Source organism: Rattus rattus, chromosome 11, assembly GCF_011064425.1.
Source record: "Rattus rattus isolate New Zealand chromosome 11, Rrattus_CSIRO_v1, whole genome shotgun sequence".
Lineage (NCBI taxonomy): Eukaryota > Metazoa > Chordata > Mammalia > Rodentia > Muridae > Rattus > Rattus rattus.
This window is the reverse complement of record NC_046164.1, coordinates 87,930,930-87,938,525: the sequence shown is the minus strand read 5'-3', so window position 1 is coordinate 87,938,525 and position 7,596 is coordinate 87,930,930.

Here is a 7,596-nt window from a genome sequence, read left to right as displayed (position 1 = left end):
TACATACATGCAGGTAAGGCACTCATAAACAGTTAAATAAGTAAAAATGAATAACCAAACTATATCCCAACAAATATAATGGAGAAAACCTAGCATGCTGCCTAAGGCTATGGGACATCCTCGTCTTTCAGCAGTTGGTTGTACCAATGAGAGCCCAAGGGAGAGTGCAGATATAAAATCTGAACTCGTTAGTTTGTGGTACCTAAAGTGTGTCCTCATGTGCCTGCTGCTCCAGACTTGGCTTAATGCCCAGATTTAGCTTTTGCCAGTAGCATTTGTCCTAAGCCTACTGTCCCCCATTTTCAGACCCCTGAGAACTACTCAAAGTATAGACTGGACCTTTGACTACCATTGTAGGCTCTCAAACTCTCTATCCCATGCCTGACACCTTTCACAGTACTTCCTGGGTTCTACTGGGGCTGTCCCATAACCACATCCATTCATTTTTGAGTCACTGTGAAATCGTCCACATAGGAAAGAGTTCTGAAAAATGAGGGAGCAAATGTTTCGGTTTGTTTTACCCTTTCTTCAGACATAACCCTATGGAATAGGTACTCTGGCTATCTTCTTATTCTTAGACACAAACCGCTCAGAGGAATATGCCTGGCGAACTACAGGGTTAGAACCCAATTCTGAAGCCCCAGCTCTCATCTTCTAAGCCACTCTGCATCCAAATGTCAGGGACTCAAGCCTTTATTATTCTCCAACACCCAACCTCTAAGGAGGCCTGGTTCTAGGGATAGCAGAAGATGATGGAGCAGGCGTGCTTTTAACTTCCATCTCTTGGGGTCTTGCAAAATTGCCCATCCAATCCTCTGTCTGTATTCTGGTCTGGTTTGGTTGACTGTGGACTCACCTCTGCCTGCATTTTCTCTGTTCCTACTTCTGTCTTCAGTGGCCACAGGGGCTCTGAATTCTTTTCAGATGGGATGCTACCTGATGACCTTCTCTGCTCCCAGAAACCTGTGCAGTCCTTGGCCTCAGTTTCCCCTGACTTTCCCATTTGGGCAGCTTCATTGTCTTTTCTTGGAACATTGAAACGATGAGGAAGAGACATTTTGTAGGATAGGGACCAAACGTTTGGCTCCCCCTCAAACACCTGGGTCATTAGTAGAGTCTCTTTACACTCTGACTTCTGGTTTGTTGCAAGGTTGTGTCTCAGGAGCATCCTCCCTCTTGCCTACCAGGTACTTCTTTTATGTTCTGGATCTTGCGCAGCCTGCTAGAGCATGCCAGCATTTCAGATTCACTTGGTGCAGCTAAAAATATTGCATGACTCTTGGTTCTCCTCTTTCCCCCCCTCAGATAAATTGTAGAATCCAAGTTGATTAAAACATTTATTAAGTGAGACTTAATAGATCCCAGCAGTGCTCTCTCTCTCTCTCTCTCTCTCTCTCTCTCTCTCTCTCTCTCTCCCTGCACGCATGCACGTTTGCGTGCATGTCAACACATGCATCCATCTCTTTCACATGTGCCAAGAATGGCCATGTGTACAGAGAATTGCTCACGGAACTCGCTTTATTCTACTATTTACTAGCAATGTAAAATTAGGGGGATTTAATAGAGCGCTACACAGAAATTCCTAGTGTGGCTGTGTGAGCAGCGAGTTTCATTAAAAAGTGCTATTTTTTCCTCTACTGGGATTTTGGTAAGGAGACAGTGTTTATTTTTTCAGTGGAAAATTGATTGTAACTAAGAGGATGCTTGGCTTGAAAGTGGGGAATTATCATATCATATGATTAAATGAAAGCGCACCTTGTTATAAGGTAACCAGACATATCCCAGCAGAATTGAGACAATGTTTGATTAAGCCAGATTTCCCTACTTTATATTCAAGGAACAAATTAAAGAATAATTGAGATCCCTTTCAGATCTTTTATAAGCTGCATATATAGAGCTTCAGCTCCAGGTGGCAAAGCAATTAGCTGATGAATAAAATCAGCCCCACTGTCATCCGTCAGATGTTTAAATTCTATAAACCAGATAAATTAATATGTTCCTTAAGCCAAATAAACGGTCATGCTCTCTGTGTTACCACCCGGCTCCCTTGGGGGAAATGTTGGAAGCGTGTTCGCAGACAGGCTAGGATCTGCTTAATCAGAGAGGTTGGAATTAAGTTGCCCATTTGATTTTCTGAAGCAAATGTCCTTCTGGCACAAAAGCTATTTTTGAAGCAAAGTTGTTAGACATGATGATTTGGTTTGCTTAGCAAAGCAAGGCTGGGATTGGCCTCAGCCTGTGTTCTCTGGGGTGCTGCGTTAGAGATCTTTCTCATGCTTGGCATTGAAGTTATTTATAAGTAACTGGGGGTGTCTGGTTTCACTTAGTCCTCAATCTTTAGTCTGAATAGAGATCCAGAATCTCTTCTGCTGCATTTACTTTTCTAGGTAAGCTTCTCGGACGGTCATCACGTGATCCACAGGAGGCTTTGCAGACGTTGACAGATAAGATGGACTTGCTTCACAGAGGACACTCTTTAGTTGGCTGGGGATTAAATCTTTTTGGCCAAGATCACTAACTCTTCTGTTGCTTTCTTTGTGAGGACTGCTTTCAGGCACCTTTGGCTACCTGGTTTGCTGTGCATGGCACTGCTATCTTCTATCTCCCGCAATGTCTTAGTTACTGTTTTATTTATTGTTGTGATAAAAACACCATGACCAAGATGGCTTACATAATAAAGCATGTAATGGGCTTACAGTTTCAGAGGGCCAGAGTCTATGATGGAGGGATATAATCATGGCGGCAGGAATGGCTGACAGCTCACATCCCACACAACAATCAGGAGGCAGCCAGTGCTAACTCAGAGTGGAGAAACCCTCCCCCAGTGACATACTCCAGCAAGACCAAACCCCAAAAACCTCCCCAAACAGCCACCAACTGGGGGCCAACGATCCAAATGTCAGAGACTTCTAAGGGACATCTCATTTAGTACACAGTGGTCAGAAGGAATGTCCATTGGAATCTTGTTATTGGAACCCTGACCTGTGGCCAGCAAGCACTGGGGTAGCCTGGGCTTGTTGGAAATGTACACTTTCAAGCCATATGCTAGCACATTGGATTACTGTATTGCCTGGTCCTGTCAAATTCCCAGGACTCTTGAGAAGCTTCAAAGTGAAGGTTTGGTGCCCATTTACTGAGTAGATTTCTGAGCCTTCAGGGCTCTACCTTTTCATATTTCATGTTCTTTGGTCTCTCGTACTTTAGAGAAGCGCTAGACCAGTGTTAAGTCCAATAAACTTGGTTATTGGAGTCCTGCATTGCTTAGGAACTGTAAAGGATATTTATTATAGCTGAATTTAGATTCTACACTCATGACTGAGAGAACTTAATGAATCTTCTCTCTGAGCTGCCAGAAATCTAGTAAGTCAGCAGTTCTCAACCTGTGGGTCACGACATACTTGGGCCGAACGGCCCTTCCCCAGGTGTCACCTAAGACCATCAGAAAACACAGCCATTTACATTACGATTCATAACAGTGGCCAAAGTATAGTTATAAAATAGCAACAAAAACAATCTTATGGTCGGGGTCTTCACAACATGAGGAAGCATATTAAAGGGTCACAGCAGGAAGAAGGCGAACCATGGTAGTAAATCTAAGGCACTGGTCCCACTATGGCTCAGTGGGCAGCAGCTGGGATGGGTACGCAGTGAAGACTCATTGTCTGCTAATAGGCAAGAAGCTTCCCTCTGAATTTGAACTTGATTTCCTTGTCTGTACAGTGAGGGGTTAAGAAGTAGATGACCCTACGATATCCCCAAGGCTGGAATGTTTATGACGTATGAAAGTCTAAACGTGACACTCAGAACACACCACTTTAGAACTAATCCTGGTGGCTAGAAACATCCTGGGACTGTCGGGGTAGAATCATCTATAGTCGTCGTTGTGCGATGGTTTGGAATTTGCATATGCATTCCCAGGGCTGACACTCAGCGTGTGTACACGCCCGCACATGCGTACCTGTGTGTGTGAGTACGGGTGTGTGCGTATGTGTGTGCTCGTGTGAGCGTGCACGCTTGTGGATGTATACGTGCACGTGCATTTGTGACTAACAAATGCTGTGACTATTCACGCTACACAGAGAGCAGGAGGGTGAATGTGCTTTAGCTGTAAGGAAGAATGTGAAATTCGTGCATAGTAGAAGGAAGGAAAACCCCACCCGTCTTTGCTATAAATGAAAATTTGATATTTTTGTCATGCCCTGGTGGGCGGTAGGCTGTCCCTGTCTCCACGTTCCAAGCCAGTCAATCTTCTTTCTCTGTTCTTTCCTTAGTATTTTTTTTTTTCATTCTGGCTTTCACTTAGAGTCTCATTTTGGGTTTTATGTGTGTGCTGAGGAAGTTAGGTGATTGTCTTTTGATGCAAACGGGCACAGCTTCAGGATCTGAGAAGAATTACTGCAAGAAGCCAGGCATTTAGGAAAAGAAGCTCTCTTTTTCCCCTTTTCTGTGAAGAACAGCCCTGTCCAAAGCTATGTAGGGGGTGAGGTTTCTCTTCCTTGGGGAATCGATTTGCTCACTAATTCCTGCAGGCACCCTTTCTTGTTCATTAAGTGCAAAGCTGGATTGATTGCCTACTGTGTGCTTGGAGGTAGAGATTCAGGCGATGGAATACGATGCTATCCCATCCTTTAAGGGCTCATCTCTAACTTTGGAATGCCTAGTCCCTAATTTCCTTCCCCACTGATGGCTTTCACTCCAAATTTTATTGTAATGTGAGCGTATAAGAAAAGCCATAATGGTTATTGGAGAACAATTTCATTTTCTGGTTACACAGTGTTTAGTCAAATTTGTGTAAGGACTGTGTGTGTGTGTGTGTGTGTGTGTGTGTGTGTGTGTGTGTGTGTGAGAGAGAGAGAGAGAGAGAGAGAGAGAGAGAGAGAGAGAGAAGAAGAACTGCGCATATGTTTTAACTATTCACAGCATCATGTGTCAGCTTAAGTGGTATTAAAAAAACAGATTATTTCTCGTCTCCAGAAGAGGGCATATCTTCAGTGCCGAGTGTGGTATATTCTGGCAAGCAGGTTTCATTCTAAAATCAAAAATGTTGACATATATCCAGGGATGTTTGGAGGGCCGGGGCATGCTGCTTTACCAGAAATTTTCTTCCTCCAAAGGTTCTGTTTTGCAGTTTATCCGTTCTGTGATTCTAGGGACAGAAAACTTCTTTTCTTCAAGTTTTGCGTGAGGCTGTGCTTTGTGGATGCTGACGTATCTGATTCCAGGGAGCAGTTTTCAAGCCGAAACAGGCTGAACAACCTGTCAAGAAATAGGCTCGAAGTACAGATTGCCGTCCTGGCTACTTCCTGTACCCCAGATTCTGATATGCAGGGAACAACTTGGGGCCCACCTGAATTTGATCACCCTCCCGGTGCTTCTGGTGCGTGGGTCTGAAGTTATGCTTTGGATTGTTTCTAGGAAAAAGCCTATACAGCACACGTTAAAAGCAGTCTAATCCTTGGGGGGAAGAACGCCCTGTTTGTTTCCTGATCTGTCAAGCAAGCAGACAGCTCATGAGGCTGGGGTTCATCGAGTTCAAGAACGTAGGCTCTTGCTATTAGACAGCCTGGGTTTGAACTCTCATCCCGTGTTTGATGACAGTCATGCAACTTCTTCAAGCCTTAGTTCTGTTAGCAGTTAACTGGGGATAGAAGCTGCATCAGCAATCGAATTAAATTCTTGTAAGGATTAAATGAGAGGATTTCTCTAAAATGTTTGGTACAGAGCTGGCATAGGGGGCATGTGCAATGAAGTCGGACTATTCCTGATTTTTGTTTGAAAGAGCAGACAAGAGAATTATGGTAAATAAGATTTAAACTCTTGTGTAGGCTCTGCCTGCTTGCTTCTGTGGGTGAGCCTCTTTGGAGCCTTCTACAGAGTCTGATTTCACTCAGAGTCCAGAGGGTCTGTTGTCCTTCCCTGAGGAGGGCACATATTTTCTTCTGATGTGATTGCCATTTAATGGAGAAATCAGATAAGCTAATCTCTTGGCAGGATAATGCATCTGACAGCCATGGTTTGGAGACTGTGGCTGGCATGGTCTCAGGCTCGTGGCTGGAGGAAAGAGGATTTTTTGGGAAAGATGATGGCATCTCCTCAAAACATTGCCTTTGCGGCTATATTGAGGTGTTTGAGCACTCTGAAGTGTATGTGGATTTCACTAAAGGAAAAGCTTGAAACTGGTCTTGGTGTATGCAGATGTCTATGCATTCACGTGTGTATGTGTGTGTGTGCATGTGCACATGTGTGTACATGTGCACGAGTGTGTATATGTGCATGTATGTGTGTGTACATTCACATGTGTGCATGTGTATATGTTCGACTGTGTGTGCACATGTGCATGAGTATGTGTGTATATGCATATATGTATGTGTGTGTACATTCACATGTGTGCATGTGTATATGTTCGACTGTGTGTGCACATGTGCATGAGTATGTGTGTGTATGCATATATGTATGAGTGCATGTGTGTGTACTGTGTGCTGAGGCTTGCAAGTTGCTACTATTAAAGCAGGGTTTTGTTTTTAGAGGAATGCAAAAACCACACAGTCTGGTATGTTGTCACGGGGTTAAAGTGTAAAGTTGAATATGTTAAATACACTTGGAGATATCTTGGAGAATACCTTGTTTCCTGGTGCTTCGTACAGATGGAACCTTTTTTTTTCATATTGAGTGAAATAAAGTATTGCCAGAATTGTGAGAGATGACGAGACAGACAGCTCTTTCTGTCTTCCACTGGGGTCTCTGTGATGACCTTTGAACGGTGACACTGGAGTTAGCTGTGGAACCTTGCAGCCCCAAGGAGCTCTGACTAAATGGGTCAGACATTTCATCTTGACTCCGACAGTTAGAACGGCTCCTTAGGTTGATTAAAATTCCAGCGCACCCTGACAGCATCTTTTGCAGAGTGTTTCTGTGTGTGCGGGATCCTCTTGGGCTTTCTTTCTTTCTTTGTTTTGTTTTCCCCACCAAACCACCCCTCAGCTTCTTCCAAGTAAGTCATGGATTTTCAAAAATAAAGGGAACTTAGACCCCTCTGGGACAGTGGCAGATATTTGGTCTTGTTCCCAAGCCCTTGGGATTACCACAGTGGTGGGGCATGGTCCTGGCAGTTAATGAGTAGAGGCCAGGCATGCCACTAAGTGTCCTGCTATGTAAGGGGCAGGCCCACAAGGAAATGATCTGCCTGGAATATCAATACGGCCAAGCTGGAGGAGACCTGCCTCAGCTTAACCCCTCTCAGTTTACAAATGGGAAAGTGGAGTCCAGCGCTGATGGGTTGATTTGCGCAAAGATTCATGTGCAATTATTGGCAGAATAAAGTCCCTGCCGGTGTAGCTGTGGTAGAAGCCTGCACTTACTCTCTAACCCTTCCCCTTTCAACCTGCTGCCCTGGGATATTTGCTTGCCTCCTTCCTCCTTGACAGTCCCCAAGCTTTCAGTGGCAATGATTTGTTTCCCCGAAGTTTAGCATTTCAAATTTGCTTTTAGAAGAGCCTGCCTATTTAAGATGAATTGTGTGGGTTCAACCAGCCTCTCTTTCCTCTGCTGGTGGGGGGGGGGGATGGCATTTTTGCAATTTGACGCCAGCCCCGGGTA